Genomic DNA, 22727 nt, shown 5'->3' on the forward strand with positions numbered 1-22727 from the left:
AAGCCAATATGTTGATTTTCTCAAGGTGCGGCTCATATATATATATTATTTATAAGAAATGTTCGTTTTGGCACTATATATTGTGTACTGATGCTCCCAAATTAAATGTTCCATTTCAAAAGTCTTAGAATCGGTGCAAAATGTATTTGCTCAGCTACAGTATGATAACTTTCTATCATAAGCACGGACTGCATTTAACCAGAAAAAGTAAGATCAACTGAGACAGTGGCTACATATTGTCATGACGTATTTTAATACCCAGAAGATCAAATTAGGGAAAATATGGCCGTCTTTTTTGTGGAACGGGGTTATTCAAAGGGCGTATGGTTATTGGAATAAAGAGTTTGCATACTGGATGTGATATGGCGGAATCAAATATATAAGATTCGTTACGGCTATTATATTAGATTCCTTAAAGGTATGATAAGTTTCAGCAAGATGTTATGATGATATTCTATTTATAGAATATTTGGAAACTGTTATTTTCAAGGAATCGCCAGTTAAGTTCTTTAAGGTGACACTGCTTGTTTGATTATAGTTGTTGCATATGCATACTTTTAACGTTATGACAATTTTATGGCTTGGCCAACAGAGAACTTTACCTTAAGTGAGACCCTGTGTATTTTGTTAATACTATTAATTTGATTATTTCGTTATGAAATAACTGTGTAATTGTAAATGTCCTTTCTTTAAATTTCTTTAAGTACGAATACTTTTACTGTTATGATAATTGTATGCGTTGACCAACTGAGATTGTTACCTAAAGTGAAACGCAAGAGCACCCCCATTTTTTCTGGCACGTATTAGTCGTCTCCGGTAGTCCGTCTGCAAAACAGTAGTGGTAATAGAGAACCCCCAAAAGAATAGTCTGAATTTGGCGGCTCAGGTAGCGCGTCGGTGAAATATAGTGGTAGTCGAAAGAATACCCGGCTATTCTTCATTGGATGGTTTTTCGGACATTTTTGCTTTTTGTTTTCTAAATTTTAGGACATTTTATATATCTTGGCGTGATGAAAACTTGCCTTCAACCTTTCATATGAAAAGGAAACTTAAATTATTTTCAAATTATTGTGATTTATGAGATTATGAAATTTTTGAAATAATATAAATTATTGATATTGTCTTAAAGCGTTTAAATTAATGTCGGTGCATTCAGTTGTAAGGCGCATATTACACTCAAGTTTTCAAGCTTTCTATCAAAATCTTTTTTTATTTCAAAACATCAAATGACCGCGTAATGCTGCCAAAATGTACACGTGACGCAATCGACATGTGCGGCGAGTTGTACACTGTTTCCAAAGTATGAGTCCAAAATTGCTTGAAACACAAGTTTGCAACAGAAAAAGCACGATTTATTTCTATTTGGATATTTACAACATCATTTGTGAAACATGCATAACCAAGATTTTATAAAATTATGTTATTTCAAGTTGTTTTGTGTTATTTAAGGGTTTACGTTTTAGTTTGTTTTTTTTCATAATAATTAAGAATACAGTGGCAAGATACAAGCATGTTCTAATATCAAACGATTCAATGACAATTTTATACCTTCAATAACGTCAAAAAGGTTTTAATCTACGACGCTGAAAGGCAATACTCACCGTGGCATAGACACTGAACTGATACATGCACATATCCATAGAGTTCAAAATACCAGCAAAAACAGAAAAAATCACAATCCGTATCAACAGATATTAAAGAATTGTACGTAAGAACAGCCCAGATTTGTTCGTATGTACGAACAAAATTCTAAATTGCATTTACAAATTCTTTTTCATTTCTCAGATTTGTTCATACGTAGAAACTGAGCCTGGATTTGTTCGTACGTACAAACAATAATCCAAATTGCATAAAAAATATCATTTTTCAGTTCTAACATTTTGTTTGTTCGTACGATTCGCCCAGATTTATTCATACGTACAAACTATATTTCAAATTCCAATTTGTTTTTCATTTCTCTCATTTGTTCGTACGTACGAACAGCACAGATTTGTTCATACTTACGACAATATTCCAAAATCCTTCAATTTTATCTTTCAGTTCTGACATTTTGTTCGTACGTATGAACAAATATGTGGACTGTGTGCATTTGAAAAATGTCCAAGACATCCAAAGAATTCTCATATCAGTCTTAGCTGTTCGTGCGTACGACAAATGTGAGAACTGAAAAAGAATCTATGCAATTTGGAATATTGTTCGTATGTATGAAAACATCCAGCGACTGTATGCAAGAGATTAATTTTCAGTTCTCACAATTGTTCGTACGTACGAACAGCCAAGACTGATAATTATGAGAATTCTTTGAATGTCTTGGATATTTTTCAAATGCATACAGTCCACAGATTTGGGTTGTTCGTACGAACAAATCCAGGCTGTTCTAAAGTACGAACAAACCTGGGCTGTTCGTACGTACAATTCTTGATTTTCTGTTGCTATGGTCTATGATTTCTTCAATTTTTGCGGTGATTGTCACCGATAAAGACTCCATATAGCGGCAAAAAAAGAGGGACAGACAGGAAGATCCTCTTTTATTCCGGAAGCAGATAAAAGTTTAATTAGATAGTTGAAGATCAGGTTTTATTTTGATTTTAGAGAAAGGGACACGTAGTAAAATGCGAAATTGTCTGAGAATAAAATAGATACTGATCTTTCCATGAATTTCAATTTAAAGAAAAGAAAAGGGCGATTCAGTTAAACGCGAAAGAAAAAAGTCATACAGATCAAATTGTTGTACTTTGCTAACACATCATCCAGTCATTTACAAAACTGTCCAAGAAATGGTATCGACGAGAAGAGAAAATGGTTATACCAGTTTTTATCATTTCAAGTGGTAATTATAATATTCAGACTTTGCAACTCTGTATGTGAGACGTTGTCACATGTTTTCTGTTATCGTTGCGACCTTGAAATATTTACGTAGCTTATAAAATTTACTTGTAAGTAGTTCGTTTTATTTACTAGCTGATATAGCTTTCGCACATAAAACTCAATTTTGCAGTTATGAAAACGTAGAATCAATGCTTTATTACACGTAATAAATGAATCAACAAGGTTGTCGGGGCAACACCGTAACAATTGTTGTGGAGATGTCATCTCACGTTATCGTTGAGACTTGACTTACGTTGGAACGTTCTTCTCCTAAAGGGATAAAAGTTGTTGCACATTTCAACATGAACAAGCGAATTGTCACGGAACCAACTGTGGGGTCTTGGCAATTTTCGGTGTTGATTTACAAAGTGTGACATCAGGAATAGTCTCCAAAAAAGGAGATGCTACAAGTTTATTATTGTCTGTGTCTTCATACGTTGTTTAAGCCAGATTCACTTGCCAATGTTTAGTGCTGTGACAGGGATCAGCGTAAAAATACATTTGTGTTTAATGTCAAGAAGTTCCTGACCGTTCATTAAATTGGCAAAAACTACTGTTACCATATTTCGATAAAATTGAATCAACTTACGGTTTACAATTTTTAAAATATATTATAACTGTCTGTGTCCACAGGGTATTGATATTTTGTATTGATTTAAAGCATGGCAAAGTTTGTAAAGCTATCAAATATTTAGTAGTAGATGTGTTTGTTAGTGTTTGTTTGACGTTCGGTGTCTATTATTTTGTCTACAATGTCAAATAGCGACTGAAATTCCTTACCTTGTTTGTAAATGTTTCGATACTGAGTAAGAAATACAAATTGATTTAGAGAAAGACTTTCGAAAGAAATTTATGCTAAGCTTATCGCTACATACGAATATGTATGTCACTGCAGCCTTTGACAACACACTACGTCATGTGATTCATATATTAAACAGAGGCATTCCGTACTTTGCTCAGACGGTTGTTAATATATTTCTTGGATAGCTGAAGTTTAATGTCGATACGATTTGTTCGTTCTATCCTTATTTTTGTACATCTTTTCATTGATAATGGTAATTTTAAGTGTGATAATATATGACATGAGTTATATTTCTCATTTATTTTGTACTGACGAAATGTAGGTCATTTGGCATCCTTTTGAGCTTTTGATAAAGGAGGAAGACAACAGGTATCAATCCGAGCATTGTGTCAGGCAAGGGCAGGAAACTGGACAAACTAACCACTCTTCGGTTATTCAGCTCATGAAAAATTCTACAATCAAGCGAGATTTCGAACCCATATTTATGAGGGACAAGTGCTTCGGAGTCAGTAGATAGCCTGAGATAGCCGGTCCTATAGGTTATTTAAGGGATGAACCTCCATCACAGATAGGGAAATAAACGATCTTGTAGTGGCACCCGTGACCGGCTATCTAATGCCACTGACGCCAAATCACTTGCTCCTAAATTATCTAAATCTGTTATCAAAATGTTTTCAAAATATTTCCCTTATTAACGACCAGATTAATTAAACACGTAATTAATTCAGCATAGATAAACGGTAGCTATTTCCCAATTTGTACCCTTTCTTTCTCGTTATAATGAATATACAAAACAGTTTAATAAAAACAGATCAATGATAATTTATTCGATGAACTCTTTCCTTTATTTGCAAATTGTTAATAAAAAAAAAAAGTGTTTAACTTCCTGATGCTCTTAACACTCGTTGAAAGTTCAGTTCGTTTTTCAAAGCCTTTGGTATAACGATACATACCCACTAGTAACAGTGACTTTCTAGATCTAAGATTATATCTTTCAGAAACCTCGTGCTATATTTCGAATATAAGCTGACATTTTTTGTCACTGTTTTTCAATAAAAACACAGGTAGGGATACAGATGACTTGCACATATGTTCCTTGAATCTAAATGTTTCTTTTAATAGTTGACGTTAGAATTTAGCTTACTTGTATTTTCATCATTACGAACCGAAATTGCTTGACGTTCAATATCTCTTGATATTGGTCTTGTACTCGCAAATATTTCGACACACAAAGCGTATGGTTGTTACCATGCCAGTAATACTGTTTGATGAGAGTGGAAAATGATGATTATATAAAAAGGCTGTGACTAAAAACAGCTCTGGCCGGTGTGTCTGTGATACATTACAGACTCCGGTGTATACCAGAACGAAAAGTATCTTAAATGTATATATTTAGTAACCATAGTGATACTCACCCTAACCTTAATTCAGTATATTATACATATTATACACTAAATGCGTGCGGATATGCAAATCTTTGCTTTTTTTTTTTTTGCCGTGCACTCCAATTAATAATCACTTTCGGGCATGCACAGAACGGCTGCACCAGATCTGTAATGAAAAACATCGATACAGAAATTGCTATGGATTTACTGTTTTCAATGATAAAACACTAATATTCGATCACCTTTGCAGTTATAAACATATTGTTTGATATTGCCATTTATAAGTGTTACTTTAATGCCATCCCATAACCTGAGATTGCCATTTATATAGTGTGACTTTCATGCCATCCCATAAAACCTGACAGTACGCTATACTTGACTGGCTTCCCGCATTGAGATTTGCATATTTGAGCTGCGCCATGAGAAAACCAACATAGTGCCTTTGCGACCAGCATGGATCCGGACTAGCCTGTGCATCCACGCAGTCTGGTCAGGATCCATGCTGTTCGCTTTCAAAGCCTACAACAATTGAAAAAAAAATCGTTAGCGAACAGCATGGATCCTGACCGTACTGCGCGGATGCGCAAGCTGGTGTGCATCCATGCTGGTCGCAAAGATACTATGCTGGTTTTCTCATGACGCGGCTCATTTGAAAAACGATAAAGCGATAATCATCTTCTACTGCTTCATATTGTAAGACATACAGTATGTTTTCCTTTTAGGTATTTGTTGTGTCTGTCGTTAAGGAGACATACTTTGCTTCGCAGACATCAAAAGTCTTACCAGTAACTTATGAAAGATTTATAGCTACTCAGTTTTGCTTGTGTCCCAGACGACAAACGAATAAATTATTTCCAAACAATACCATAAAATCAGCTTTGTGATATATTTCAAACAATACCATAAAATAAGCTTCGTAAATATTCTTAATACATTTGTGATGCCATAAAATTTAGGACTGTTGCCGTAACTCATGATGAGTAAGAACATATGTTTTTATTATTTATAAATAGGCTCACGTGGTTATCATATTTGATCTCGTTATAGTCAGTAAGCTATAGAGAATTTAGAGAAAAGATATCCCTGTATAAAGAAATTATATAGTTTGCATCAACTACTTTAAAGTATGCTTTACAGAACAATAAGATCTATGACTCGGACTTGCGTTTTGAAAATTAGTATTTCTTGTTGAAGCTTTTGTTTATGTTTAGGTCCTGAACACATCAATTGTTTGTGTCTTTGATATTTTGAAATATATCACAAAGCTGATTTAATGGCATTGTTTGGAAATATATCACAAAGCTGATTTAATGGCATTGGTTGGAAATGTATCACAAAGCTGATTTAATGGCATTGGTTGGAAATGTATCACAAATCTGATTTAATGGCGTTGTTTGGAAATATATCACAAAACCTTACGAAGCTGATTTTATATTCAGAATCATTTCACGGCATTGAATTTTCAATATAAATCCTGTTGTGACATTTTATTATTTATTCTCTTTAACTTATTATGTTGCATCCATATATTTTTATAAAATCATTAAACACGTGTTTAAGTTTGTTTTGTGGTAATTTGAAATACAGCGAATAACTGAAATATTTTTTTTTTGAAAATTATTATAAAATAAGAAATCCATCCATAAATGATTGTGAATAAATGGAACATTTTTTTGAAAATAAATAATAAAATAAGAAATCCTTAAATGGTTACATTATATCATAAAATGATTAAAAATATATAATATTTGATATCACTAAAACGGGTATGCTATCATTCCCCTAATCCGACGGAATTAAGTATGTTCAATTTTGATATCTGAAAATTAATTCTGTCAATAAATGTTTCTAAATATAATTTTTTTCAATATCATTTCAGATTGACGCGTTCTTGTGAGCTTGTTATTGTTTAGGAAACAATATATACAATGGGAATAACACCTGGTTGGTTATTTGTAATCATGGTCGTTTCAAGTGGCTTGCCATCTGCAGTTAGTGTGTCTGGCTTCGACTTTAAAGTTGGAATTTTCAACTTCTGCAGCAACACCCGCAGTTAAAGCGGTGTGCTGAGAGATACATACAGAAGGTAAAACATTGACTTAGTAGTTTATAGTATAAATTAGCGCGCCACGAGAAAACCAATATAGTGCATTTTCGACCACCATGGATCCAGACCAGCCTGCGCATCTGTGCAGTTCAGGATCCGTACTGTTCGCTTTCAAAGATTATTGGAATTAGCGAAACTGTCAGCGAACAGCATGGATACTGGCGGATGCGCAGGCTGGTCTGGATCAATGCTGGCACTGTGCTGGTTCTCTCATGGCGCGGCTAAAATATGATCTTCGTTAGTAATTCACATTTCGATTTTTCAAAATATTGTAGAAGAAAATAGCTACTCCTATGAATTTAAAACGAGAAATACTTTCGGGATCTACGACCGTGATCAGAATATGGAATGAATATTATAATATCTATTTACTGTTTTGAATAATCAATTTTGTCCCAAGCAACATGTTCGTATCAGAAAGTGCGGGTAAATTATTTTTATAAGGTATCGTAGCACTGCCAGCTACTAAAGCAATGTTTTGCTATGCTGATTTAAATACGTCAAATCCATTTAATTAAATGCGTTCTATTGTTTGATTTGCATATAATTGTGTAGATAGAGTACCTATTTGTACATCACACATTCTGTTATTTATCATAGGACGAGTATGCCGGTTGTCGTGTGTCTGTTCAGACAGACCATTGTGAGGGTTTACCACATTCCTGGGGTTTGAATGAAACAATGGAAGATGGTTACGCATATGCAAAGAAGGTGTTTGTCGAAGAAACCTTCCAGCCACCGGTACAAATTTTTATCAGACTTTTAGTTCAATAACATGTTTTTAAGTTAATGAACTTCGTGGTCACCAACTCCTACAGAAAATAAAATACATTATATAAACAATGCATACATAGTTATTAGTGAAAACATATTAATTTTATCGTTTATTACTGGACAATTGTAGAAACATAAGGAAGTTGAGCGTCTTAGGGTCAATGTTGCCTTAAATATTTAATTAATGTATTATTTGGCATTTATAACATTTACATGTTATTAGCTTTGTATCGAGAAATATATGCGAGTTCTGTAACGTATAAATTGCAAAATATTATTCCACTAAACCTCTGGTGCATTTTTCTCGATGCAAAGCTGATATTGTTTATATCATATACGTATACATATACTGTTAGTTATTTTACACAAATATTATTTCAATGCTTCTAGCTAGCTGTAATTAAAATAGTATAAGTCACTACTTACTTATTTACTATATAAACACCTCGAGTAAATTTTCCAGGAGTAAATCATTTCTTATTCGGTTAAATTATTACTTAACTGATGAAGTTTTTGGTACTAGCCTGAACACGTTAAACGCCTTGGTACAGATACATCCCACATTGTCTTTAAAGCTGCTCGCCCTCAGTTTGGTCGAAAAAAATAAATTTCTCAAAAGCAATATTTTTGTAACAAGAATATAAAATGCACAGGTATAATCAACAAAATAAGCGAAAATCTACGTAGCGTTTTGAGAAAATGGCCGATGAAAACAAGTTTACGGGTTCATAGCACTATATGGCCATATTGAAAAATTATAAACCGTTTCCAACGCTTTACTTTTTCCTACATAACCATTTAATGCGGTGAATCCGTAAACATTTGTGCGGGTGAGCAGATTTAAGACTTGATACACGTTTTGCACTTACTAAAGTTACAGTACTCGAAGGAGCTGTAGCGCGTTCTAAACATGCGTCTTTCCTTTGAACAGAAGTATACCTCTTCGAAGGCTTTCTTCGCTCCCTTATACCTGACTTGTTTATAAAATAATGTGTGTGTCATAATCATAATTGATTCATTTCTACGAAGAATATGTATTGTTGGACTTACTCTTCCTACGAAAACTTGATGAAACCCAAACGTTACTGTGTGACAGTACTGGAAATTCCTTCCTTCTAGGTTCCCTGTTTATTTACATTTCAAGTAAATAAAACAAAAACACGAAAATGAGACTCGCTATTATTATGTAAATTTACTGTATAATGATGTTAATCAATATCTTTTTCATATCATAACATGTTGCACAATCTAATATTTAGCTTCAGGTTTCTACAAATACACAGCATCGTTGGGAGATTCTTGTTGTGCTTAATACTGGATCCCAGATAGACATTTCTATCTTTATTCCGCAACAGATTTTCATGAGTCAGTAAGTACTAGCAATAGTGTTGTTTTTTTTTTTTTGCATAAAGCTCAAAGGATGCGCGGTATTCAGTTTTCTTTTGTATTATAGAAAGTAGCAAGCAAGGTCATTCAGCATTTATTACAGTAAAAGTTATGCATTAGGGAAATTGGGCTATTTCAAATACGATTTATACCTGTAATGGTATTTCTAATTGTTAGTGAATTCTTAAAGTTGATCTATGTTTGAATCCTCTCTGTCAATCAGCTGCAAGAAGTTTAAAACCTAAGTGTACTAAAACATTGAAAGGAAAGCAATGACCTTAAAGCTTCAAGGTTACCTCTCATATCTTGTAAAACAACAAATAAATTAAAAATTGTGTAGATACAAATTGAATATGAAATAAAAACTCACAGGTTCACTTTTTGACATTTTATCAGACATGGTTGGGCACACGGGTAGAAAGACCGGCTTTACGTAATCAAGTTAGATAACTTTCTAATATACCCTGCTCAAGCCCACTAATGTAAGACGCATGTGACTTGAAGTCAGCTGCCTTAACCACTCGGACTTTTTCTCAAACATTTTATATTATATTCTAATTTAATTAGAGACTAAGATTTTAGAATTTGCAGTAAAAATACGTCACCTTTGGATAGAAAAACTAGCAAGAGTAAACCTTTACCCTGCTAAATTTCCTAAATGGACTGTTCCATCATCAAATTTGAGCAGTACCACTTATTATTCAAGGAGGAGTTCACTAAAATGTTTATGACTGAATAGCGAACAGTGCAGCCTTTGACCAACCTGCACTGATGTGCAGGCTGATCATGGTCTGCTCTGGTCGCAAAGGCAAAACCACTTGCCGCTAGCAGGCTAAAGGTTATTCTAAAACGAACCGTTAAATGAGCCGCGCCATGGGAAAACCAACATAGTGGGTTTGCGACCAGCATGGATCCAGACCAGCCTGCGCATCCGCGCAGTCTGGTCAGGATCTATGCTGTTCGCTAACAGTTTCTCTAATTGCTATAGGCTTTGAAAGCGAACAGTATGGATCCTGACCAGACTGCGCGGATGCGCAGGCTGGTCTTGATCAATGCTGGTCGCAAACCCACTACGCTGGTTTTGTCATTGCACGGCTCAAATGTGTTCTTTGTTAAAGCTGTATTATTTGCCTTTTACTTTGCTGTTTAAACCAATTTTGTTCTTTTCATAGTGCATCATGTTTTATATTTCATTTGCAGAGACCTCCTTGTTCTGACCTTGACCGATACGCCTCTTGACGACGTCAAACATGGAATGGACCAAATAAGACAATTGTTTCAGATGAGGTAAATTTAGCATCCAGTACAAGACAAACAATTTTAAAACACCATTTTAAGCTAAACTTTAGACACAATAAAGAGGACACATGATAACACTATATGTTAATATGAAGTCATTTGAAACCATCACCATGCATTGAATGGCTTCCACTATTGAAAAAATACATAGCCAGCGGAGTTTAAACTTTACAACACTTGTCATAACTTTAATAAATGAAAGAGTGTTCAAAATTTGAAAGGACAAACGGAACTTTATCGTACAAAGAGCCGTAATAAACATCATAAAAGATACACCATAAATGCAAAATTCAAAGTCTGCATTAATACAAGCGGAAGTGTTCATAACATTAAGATATCTGTTAAATAGAAAACTACATGCAGTATTTCCTCGGAGACAAAATGTAAAACATAAACGAATCACTTAATAACGTCTCGTAGATCCATTTCTATCTTTTAGGTTGACGTATAATGAAATAGAAATTTAACAAACTAGAGATCATAAGGAAGAACACTATTTCCTAATTGTCGCGTTTAAAGATAACTTATTAATAACAGGCTTAGATGTTCTACTGATTCTGTACGTTTGATAAAACCGGAATGCATGACCAATATCATAAACTTGATAGAATACGTACGGAAGGGAAAATCACCTTACGTATAAATGCCATGTATGCATTTATAATACCGGTAATATTGCTTTCTTTCTGAAACATGTGAAATATTTCCAAAACATGCTGTCAAATCTGCGTGGAATTTAGGGATCTTGAAAGTCATTTGCAAAATATGCACAACGACAATGACATTTAGATTATTTTAGCCCTTATCATGCTGAACACGACTGATTCTGCCTTTGCGACCGGTGTAGATCATGATCAAACTGCACATCCGTGCAGTGTGATCATGATATGCACTGTTCGCCAAACAGTCAGTATCTTTTTGGTATGCACCCTCTTTAACACTTAACGGTGGTGTCCAATTTTAAAGATGGAAAAGTTCAATATAGAAATTTAGCAGTGTAGGACAATGCAACTGAAAATGCATCGTTATAAATTATGAAATGTTTCATTTAAGCCTACATTGTAGGAAAACACTCCGACTATATGTCACCATAATTGTAATATTCTCATTCACAACTTTTTAAGAATGATAATTTCCCAAACGTGATTTATCGTAGAAGAACCCGGGTTTTGAGTTCTTATACGTAAGAATATATCACGAAGGCCGTAGGCCTGAGTGATACATTGTTTCGCATAACAACGAAAAACTAGGGTTATTCTACAATATATCACACTTGGGAACTTACTATTTCGATTCTAACACGACATGATAGTATCAACAGTGTTAGAAAAATCGTAACTACTTTTTGCGACCGTGCTACGCACCTGGATTAGATGACGTCATTGCACGTGAGTGGTTTATTGCAGAATAACCCGAGATTGATTTTGCTCTACATGTATGTAGGTTATTTGCTGGTCGTGTTAGAATATGAAATTTCGCACACTGTTTTTTGTACGTCAATGCGAAAAGTCATTTACGGATATACCGTATATGTTCGCTTATAAGACGTCGGAAATGCATTCTGCGGTTTCTTTTTCTTTTAATTTCCTTGCAGTGCACGCTTATAAGATGCTCCCTTCTCCCTGAACTGGAAATAATGCGTCTAATAAGCGAAAATATACTGTAGGAGAGGTTTTGAATCAAACCGCACACAGTTTCCTTTACTTAATGGCCAAATTCCTTTCTTTTTAAAAGTAAAGAGAATATCATATTGTATATTGTGTTGACAAAAATGGTCAGAATGTTTAGCACTTCCATATATTTAACAATCAAGGAAGTAGCGATAAGCGACTGGACATACTTTGAAGAGAAAATATAACATTTAAGAAGGTAAATGGGACATAATTCGAAAGTTGTTTCAAGTAATATATGGTGTATTAATACTTTCTCTTGAGCGAGTTAATATACGGATAGTCCGTTTAAGCGGACCTGTCTGTGTGAAACTAAAACTAAATTGTCAAAACAAAAATTGTTAGAATTAAAATGGCGATGTGGTTTACAGTGAAATAAAATTATTTGACTTTTACTTTATCAGAAATGCGCGTAACTTGGATACAAATTATCTTTGTATGTAAATATATGTATAGAGATTATCATCGGTATTGTTGATATTGTAATTACCGTATCTAGTTTAATCTGTAAGAAACCCCTTATTTCCTGTAGGTACACGTACCAAGGTACAAATACGGAGTTCGAAATGACTGAAAAAGAATACGGTGTACCTGTAGAATTTGCTCTCTACCACAACAGCACATTGATAAGAGACGAAATCTTCAAGATGTCTCTTCTGGCCAAGAAAAACTCAGTTGCTGTAAGTTTAGAAAATGGAAATATTATCGCCTGTATGTATATTGTAGCGGTTCTCGTATTGAGTGGCTTCGGTAGCTCAACTGGTCACGGTAAGCTTAAGGTCCGAGGTTCAAGTCCCGGTCGAGGCTGCACATTTTTCCTGAGACTGTTGCATTTGGAGGTTCTACCGAGATGTTCACCCTTGGAGCCCATGCGGGGCGAAGCAGTTTGGCTGGGGTGTGCATCTGAATTCGGTTAACAATATGCGACAGACGTTATCCAGGATGCCTATGTCTCAAATTAGGAGGAAAGGTGTGTAGCGGTTCTCCTATCCGTGGCCTTGGTAGCTCAATTGGTAGAAAGTTGGAACGGTAAGTCGAAGATCCGAGGTTTGTGTCCCGGTCGAGGCTACACATTTTTCCTGAGACTGTTACATTTGGAGGTTCTACCGAGATGCTCACCCTTGAAGCCTATGCGTGGCAGTTTAACTGGGGTGTGTATCTGAATTCGGTTAACAGTCGACGGCAGACATTGCCCAGAGTGTCAATGTATCGCACTAAGAGGGTAGGTGTGTAGCGGTTCTCGAATCGGGTGGCCTTGGTAGTTCAATTGTAGAGCGTTGACACGGTAAGCCGAGGTCCGAGGTTCGCGTTCCGGTCGAGGCTGCACATTTTTCCTGAGACTGTTACAATATTGCCTTTAATGAAATGTATTCACACGCGCAGAAATCTTTATCAGAATATGTTTTAGCAGTAAAAACCAATTTATACAAATGTTTCTCTCAACAGCCGCTGCAAATGCCATGTAAGTGTCAGTTCTGTATAAACCCAACTGAAACAGAATATGTTTGTACAAGAGGGCCGTGATGGCCCAATATCGCTCGTCTGAGTTTAGTTGCTTGCTTGAACAGTTAAACGTTTCTACTAAATATATACAGGCAGTTACTTTGTATGTGCGTTTTAAGTTTGTGGGGGGAGGGGAGGGGGGATTCTAAGTAAAAAGGGGGAATAATTCATGAAATTCATCCAGTAATTACAGAGTAAAAGAGAAAGTGCAAAAAAAACTTTAACTAAGGTGTGGACGCGGAAGGATGCCGACGCCGGGTCAAGTATGACAGCTCTCCATACTTCGTATAGTGGAGGGGAAAAGAAATAAAAATATAATAAAACATTTCCTCACATTAGAGTAATGCTGTATATACATGTGTATACTGTGTGTGTGTATTTCAGGTGCTTGTTGAGGACAAAGAGACTGGAGCGCTGGAACTCTCAACTCACCTTCGCACGATGAGATACGTCAATATTTTAGAATCCAGAATTTTTTTCCGTATTCACAAGCTCAAGATTACAGGAAATTAGAATAGGAACATAGCCGAACTATTTTCAACAATATACAAATTGATGCCTATGCTCTTTTGTTTTGGTGTGTTAGAATATTATCATTTATTTTTGTTTTGAAATTAAAAAAACCCACTTCTTTTTGAAGAAAACTGCTTCTGTTAAAACGTTATTTTTGAAAACATTAGCAAATGTTGCATGGATATTGCGCATAAGCCTCGTCACATTCGAACTTAACTTCGATGTATTGCCTATTCGCTCCCCTGTTAGTATAATTTTACCTGCGCAAATTCGGTGTTTACTTCTTGCTATGACGACCGGAAATGTTCTTTCTGAACTTAAGATGTTAGTTTTGCTAGTATATAGCAAATGGTACACTAAATTAAAGCACTACAATGTGAAATCATTTGGTATTTTAATACAGTGATGTGGCTAATACATCAAAAGTAAATAAGTTAGGATAGACGAGATGGGCGAGGTTGGTTTTAACCAATAGTCGACTCCAAACACCAAAATCGTTTTTAACATTGTATTTCAAAGAATCTGTTGCATTTTTCGTTTTGAAGAACGTATGTTAATCTTAATACCAAGTAACATGTCCAGGTAGCATTTTGAATAAAGGACTTGAAAGTAAACTTTTAAATGATTGAAATTGAAGTATTTTTGCCTGTTTGCTTAATATACTGTAAATGCACATATTTTCGCGAGGTCAAAATTTCAAGAATTTGAATTTTTGAGTATGTTCATGAGGTTTAGTATCCGCGAAACTGTAAAAATGGTATTCTGCTTAAATTAGAATTATACTGATGATGAATATTTACGCGAGGATTAATTTTTGCGAGATGTAGGGCCTTGCAAATATAGGGAAAATTAAACTCTCGCGAAAATGTCTGCTTTTACAGTATTTATGATGTGAAGTTGTTGTTTTTTATTGTTGTTTTTTTTTTTAATTATTCCATATACATATATAGAGAGAATATTAGGGTACAGTCTTTAATTTAGATTTAGCTAGCGATTCGAACAAATTTTAAAGTTAAAAAGTAAAGGCTTCAACCTTGAAATTGAAGACAGTAAACCTAACATACTTTTCGTCCTACAATCTGATTTAAAATCATTTTAATAAAATAGAAAAACATGCTAACTTAATATTTTACCTGACTAATTTGTACTGTTGAACTTTTATCATGCTTAACACCATTGGGTCTGCCTTTACGACCAGTGTAGATCATGCACTTCCTTGCAGTCTGATCATTATCCACACTGGCCGCCATTCAATCAGTATCGTTTTGCTAAGCACCCCTATTAACAGTTAATGGTTAAGTCCCAGTTTGAATGATGGACATGTTCATTATCGAAAGTTAGCAGGGCAAACTTTAATACAATTGAATTTGCTGTCTAGTGAGGGTTTACCACTAGTTAAGGTGCAACGTGGATAACCTTCATTAGATCTTGGATGAATTTATATAGACCACAAGGCCGCTTGATTCAGAAAATAATAACATGTCTTTCTAGATGCAATATTCGTTGTGCAGAAAACTCAACTCCTTCACAAAGCGATAGGTGAATGCAAATTATACGTGACGGTCTTATATACATGTGATAAAAATTTCGATTAAAAAACCCGTTGCATAAATATGTGTTTAGTAGCTGTAGTGATGATGCTGCTTTGAAACAAACACACATCTGAAAAAACAGTGTATTGGTCCAGCAGTCGTTTTGTTAGTTAGTAAACATAGGTAGTTGAATACAATTGCATTGTCTGTGCGTAGCAAACGGTACAGTCAACGGGTTAAACAGCACTGTATGTATTTATAGTTTCTTTGTATGTTTATATTCATTGTTATGTTTTCTCTGTTGTAAAATTGTTCGATATTTTTTCATCTTTTTTTTGTACAAGTTACTTCATCTTACAGAAGCATACTCAATACAACGAAAACAAAGACAGACATATTCTCCAGTTTGAATCAAAATCATACACCTTTCAAGGGAAAGAGATCAGGCATCCATCGCTGAATTCCCAACTATAGAGCTACATTCAAATAAAAGTATGCATCATAAAGCTAGAAAAATGCAATAAAAAATTAACAAACGAATTCCTACCCCACCTCCCTTTCAATTTTTCAAAGAGCGTTTGTTATTTTGATGTTATTTTTTCTTAAAGATATATGTATTACATCTTTATCAATGTCAAATAGTTAATCTCGCTGAAGCCGTTGATGTCCAAAGAGGAAAGATACATGCCACAGTTGCCTGAATACAGGGCAAAATGAATTGTCTGCCCTGGAAAGTACTGAAAAATCTACTTTCAAGGGCAGATAATTCAAGACGCATCCTGGGTACATATGAGTTTTTGATAATATTTCCGTTTTAAACTTGATTCTCAGCCAGTACACACCGTTTAAAGAAATTCTACCCGTAGGAAAATGTTTGCCCTATATACATATAGGCAACTGTGGCATTTACCCTCAAGTGCATACAGAACAAATAATTCACAAGTTTTTTTTTTCTATTATCAATTTCATTTTAAAGATGATTAACATTGATATTGTGAAGTCAGGCTTTCTACAAACAACCTAAGCAATAATCTGAAAATCAAAAACTTTTAACATAACTTTGTAAACTGGTACAAGAGGTACTGCTAGGGGCGGTGACTTATGTCACAAATTTTTAAAATTCCACCCTAAAAGTTAATAGATTTAAATGCTATTACTGTATGTACATAAACTGTCACTAACAGCTAGGGGCGGTGGCTTATATCACAGATTTTAAAATTCCGCCCCTGAAGTCGCGAAAATTTCTGCTTTTACAGTTTTCATGATGTTGTAAAGTTTTTGTTTTTTTTTTTGTTTTTTGTTTTATTATTATTCCATATACATATATAGAGATAATATTAGGGTACAGTCTTTAATTTAGATTTATCTAGCGATTCGAAGAAAGTCGAGGCTTCAACTTTGAAACTGAAGACAGTAACCTAACATTCTTTTCGTCCTACAATCTGATTTAAAATCATTTTAATAAAAGTAAGTATAAACCTATCTAAAGCAATTTTTTTTTAAAAATCAAAGTATATTGCCAAAAAACAAAATCTTGCAATTTTTTTTTTTAATTTGAATTGAATTCTTAAAAGCCACTAACATCATTAAATAGAAATGGAAAAAAATGCTAACCTAATATTTATACCTGACTAATTTGTACTGTTTAACCTTTATCATGCTTAACACCATTGGGTCTGCCTTTACGACCAGTGTAGATCATGCACTTTCGTGCAGTCTGATCATGATCTTCACTGGTCGCCATTCAATCAGTATCGTTTTGCTAAGCACCCCTATTAACAGTTAATGGTTAAGTCCAAATTTGAAAGATGGACATGTTCATTATCGATATTTAGCAGGGTAATGCTTAATACAATTGCATTTACTGTCTATTAGACATTTCTAAAGTAAACGTAAATCGGAAACGGATTACTGAATCCGTAAATGTTATTTGCCAATAATGGTCTAAGGGAGGTTACTATTGCATTACTATTGGATGAAATTGTCTCCCATAGACCACAAATTAGCCTGAAATTTTACGGATTCAGTATTCCGTTTCGTAATTACGTTTACGTTAGAAAGGTCTAATAAGGGTTTATCAACAGTTAAGTTGCAACGCGGATATCAGTCATTAGGTCTTGGATAAATTCATACAGGCCCCAAGGCCCCTTAATTCCAAAAATAGATTATTGTTTCCTTAACATTATGAATCTAATAACATGCCTTTCTAGGTGCAATATTCGTTGTGCAGAAAACTCAACTCTTTCACAAAGTGATAGGTGAATCAGTTTCGCTGTTTTGGAGTAAATGTAAATACATACGTGACGGTCTCATATATGTTACAATTATCTCGATTAAAAAAAAAAAAACGTTGCATAAATATGTGTTTTGTAGCAGCTTTTCAAAATTGTGCTGGTTGGTGTCGCTTTAAAAACAACAAGTCTGAAACTACAGTGTATTGGCCCAGCAGTCGTTTTGTTAGTTAGTAAACATAGGTAGTTGAATACAATTGCATTGTCTTTGCGTAGCAAACGGTACAGTCAACGGGTTAAACACCACTAAATGTATTTATAGTTTCTTTGCATGTTTATATTCATTGTTATGTTGTTATGTTTTCTTTATTCTAAAATGGTTCCATATTTTTTTCATCTTTTTTTGTACAAGTTACTTCACCTTACAAAAGCATACTCAATACAACAAAAACAAAGACAGACATATTCTGAAGTTTGAATCATTTATTTCGCTGAAGCCGTTGATGTCCAAAAAGGAAAGGTACATGCAACAGTTGCCTGTATGAATATAGGGCAAAATGAATTATCTGCCCTGGAATGTACTGAAAAAAAATCTACTTTCAAGGGCAGATAATTCAAGATCAATCCTGGGTACCTATGAGTTTTTGATAGTATTTCCGTTTTAAACTTGATTCTCAGCCAGTACACACAGTTTAAAGACATTCTACCCGTAGGAAAATGTTTGCCCTATATACATATAGGCAACTGTGGCATTTACCCTTAAGTGCATATAGAACAAATAAGTCAATGTTGTTGTTTTTTCTATATCAGTTTCATTTTTAAGATGATTAACATTAATATTGTGACGTCAGACTTTCTACAAACAACCTAAGTCAAAAACTTTTAACATAACTTTGTTAATTAGTACAAGAGGTCGGTGGCCTTATATCCGCCCCTGAAGTCAATGGATTTAAATGCTATTACTGTATGTATATAAACTGTCATTAAAACGCATTAATAATTGAATATATGAGGGCTCTCTCAAAATTACGTAGACTTTTGCTACAATTTGTCTTACTATGAACGGCCTGGGATAACGTCTTCCTAGAACTAAATTTGATATTTTTCGTTGAAAACATTAGCAGAAACTATTTGTTGGTATACATTTAAGATTTAAATAACTAGCCTTCGTGTGAACAGGGCATGTGATCATGTGTATAACACTCACCATACTTTCCGTCATAATGGTAAAATAAAGAAGACAAAATACATGTTTTGTAGCCAAGATCAATTCCAGATAAACCGTTTTATTATCATGTTTTGATTTCTTTGGTGACCATTTAAACTGGCGAAACTAGTTATAATTTGAAAAGTTAAAATAAACAAATCGTTAATCCAATCAGACAAGCTGAAATTGAGCATTGGATAAACCGTTGAACGACGATCCGTGGTAACCAGAATATATATAGAGCCATATCAGAATCGATGTTTCTCATTACAGATCTGGTGCAGCCGTTCTGCGCATGCCCGGAATGATATTCAATTGGAGCGCACGGCAAAAGTGCGCATTTTTTTTTTCATGTTTGCACGCATGTAGTGTATAATATGCATAATATACTGACTAAAGGTTAGGGTTAGTTTCACAATGGTTACAAAATATATACATTTAAGATATTTTTCGTTCAAGTTTAGTTAATCCGGTATATACCGGAGTCTGTAATATATCACAGGCGTACCAGATCTGTTTTTAGTCACAGCCTATCATAATCGTGTGTGTTGTTTGTGTGACTTCATTCTGTCTTCTATATCTGTGTAGTACAACATGTTTAACTATTGTAAGGCATACCAGTATATGTTTTGATTTTTAAACAAAAGAAAAGAAAATTATTTTTTTGTTAAATAGTTTGCATCAAACACCACACAAAATTAACAGTTCCAGATAAGCCGTTTAACAGTTACATGTACCAGTTCGTAATTGATTAATTTTTATAATATGTGGTAGTGAAATAGCATTGAATTATTTCTTTTTTGAATTAATACTGTAGTGATACGTCTAAATTTTATTTATGATAATATTTTCTTGATAAAAATAGTCCATCATTACAATGTATTAACAATCTGTTTGTTTCTTAAACAAGATAATGGTGATATTTGGACTTAATACTTAATATTATCAGATTGTTCAGATTTTTTCCCCGAAAATTCGATGACATACTAGTATTTCGATAAGTACCTATTCTAACTCACATATATTGGACGAACCGCAAGGCGAGTCCAGTATGTTTTTCGAATTGATACGAATCAAAATTTAGCAAATATCGTGCATAAATTAGATTTACTAGCAGGTATTTTGATAAAAATAATTATGATGTTTATTCATGGTAAGAGATGGACAAGTAATGCTAGTATACAAGCATCCTCATAATTTCAATGTGTTTTCTATAACTTACTGAGAAAAAATACAATACTACTCACTGTAAGATGGTATATTATCTACACGTTTGTTGTGCTGCTTTTGTGTTAGATAAAAATCACTATCAAAATTCGGTGTATGTACTTGTTTGGCTTTAAACGTAATCGTACAGTTGCGTAAACATCATATTATACCCCTGCTGCATTAATTGCATAAATTGCACACTTCCGCTAATTTTCTAAGAACAATACCGTATATTTTCGCTTATAAGACGCATTACTTTAAGCCGTACTTCCAGTTCAAGACTGGGGAGCATCTTATAGGTGTGTACTACAAGGACATTATAAGCGAATATATACGGTACCAATAACAACGAGACACTTCTTTTATTTTCTAAGAACCACAAATTTACAACGAAAAAAGTGTTACTGATAGATTTGGATAGAAAGAGCCAAGTTGTAAATGTATGGCAAACTATTTTGGCTGTAATGTCAATGAACATATACGAATTTTAAATTTTATTTAGAGTCCACGTTCATGATTTCACTTGAAATTTCAATGTGTCGTAAGTAGCTGGCTTTATTTGTTAAAAGCTTCTTGGTAATTGCTTCACATTGTGAAATGTTGAGAATTCCTGACACAAAACAAGACAGGGATATGAAACCAATCTACTAGTATCGTGAAGCGGTTTTAGTACGACCTGGAATAATTTACCGCTTCAGATTGATGTAACACTATTACCATGATGCCCGTATTAGACAAGCATTTTCAGTATATGAAGATAAAGTACAAAATACAGCTTTTGGGACTTGTGCAAATTAGCTATGGACACGAATTGCCAAACCTTTCGTTATTAAACAGGAATAGAAACTAGTATCACGGTAACTGGTTTACAGTATCTGAATTAACCCTTACCAAGTTAAATTTCTATTATAGACTGGCCCATCATTCAATTTAGGCAATACCATATATCATTCGAAGGGATGGTCACTGAAAATTTACTGACTAAATAGCGAACAGTGCAGACCATGTTCAGACTGCAAGGAAGTGCAGGCTGATTTTGGTCTGCACTGGTCGCAAAGGCAGAATCTTTTGCTGCTAGCAGGCTAAAGGTTAAAGTAGGATTTCTAAAGTCAAATACATATATTCAAAATACCGCTACATGTAGCAATATCGAGCGAATCAATTTGCTAAGGGTGACGGATTTCCTTAATCTGTTTGACTGTGCGATAGTATATGGAGCTAGTTGATTGCTGTCTTTGCTCAAAATACAATCATGATGTAGAAGCATAGCTCAAACAGTTGAGTGGTTCTGGCGGTTCAATAATATATAAACGAGAACTCTATAATATATTAGTCAATTCTGGTGATAAAGTAATAGAAATGGTACCAAAATAAAGCTGCGACACGGACATTTATTTGATAGATTCATGTTAATAAACTAATTTGCATACTCAGGAATATTGCAATATAAAAAGATTGTCACAAAATTACATTAAGTAACTTTTAAAACATATTTAAATGCACGAATTAGTTTTTACCTGGTCTTAAAGTTCCATAGTATTAAATTTTTCTTAAAAAGTAAAATGTTACATTTGAGGAAACTAGTTTCCTCTACATCTGATATGTTAGACTAGTTTGCAAAAAAAGAAATCAATGCTACCAGCAATATCTCTGGAAGCAAAATATTACTTAATCAGAATATAACGAAAAATTAAATTGACGCAAACAAAATGACGATGAAATACAATGTATTGTTTGAATATAAAAACACTTAACGTAACTTTTTTGAATATACATGCATTTCCGAAAATTAGAAAAAGTGTCATCAAACGTGCGAATCAGCTTTTCCTAGAAGGAGATGTGTCACTTCTGAAGTGGGAGATTGATCATGACAAGAAGAAGTTCATCTGTTTCTCATCTTAAAAATATTTTTCACGTACAAACATACATTTATATTTAAACTATGTGTAAAAAGGTTACTTTCTTTGCAAATCCGCTTAAACCCAATCTAGAATGTACGAAAATTGTAAGACGTATTAGGCCGGTTACATTATTAGAAATAATGACAGAGCCTCAAACTAATTCCAACATAAAGTTCTGTTGATGATTTATAATCTCGAGTTCCTTATGCAATACAGAAAAAAGTAATCAAAAGAAATCTTAAAATCAGGTGATATACAAGGACAGCTTCCTTCACACTTTCATTAAACAAAGTATTGCAAATTTATCTATTAGTCTAAGAATAAAATTAATTAAACGAAA

The sequence above is a fragment of the Mercenaria mercenaria genome, chromosome 19 (assembly GCF_021730395.1).
Source record: "Mercenaria mercenaria strain notata chromosome 19, MADL_Memer_1, whole genome shotgun sequence".
Classification (NCBI taxonomy): domain Eukaryota; kingdom Metazoa; phylum Mollusca; class Bivalvia; order Venerida; family Veneridae; genus Mercenaria; species Mercenaria mercenaria.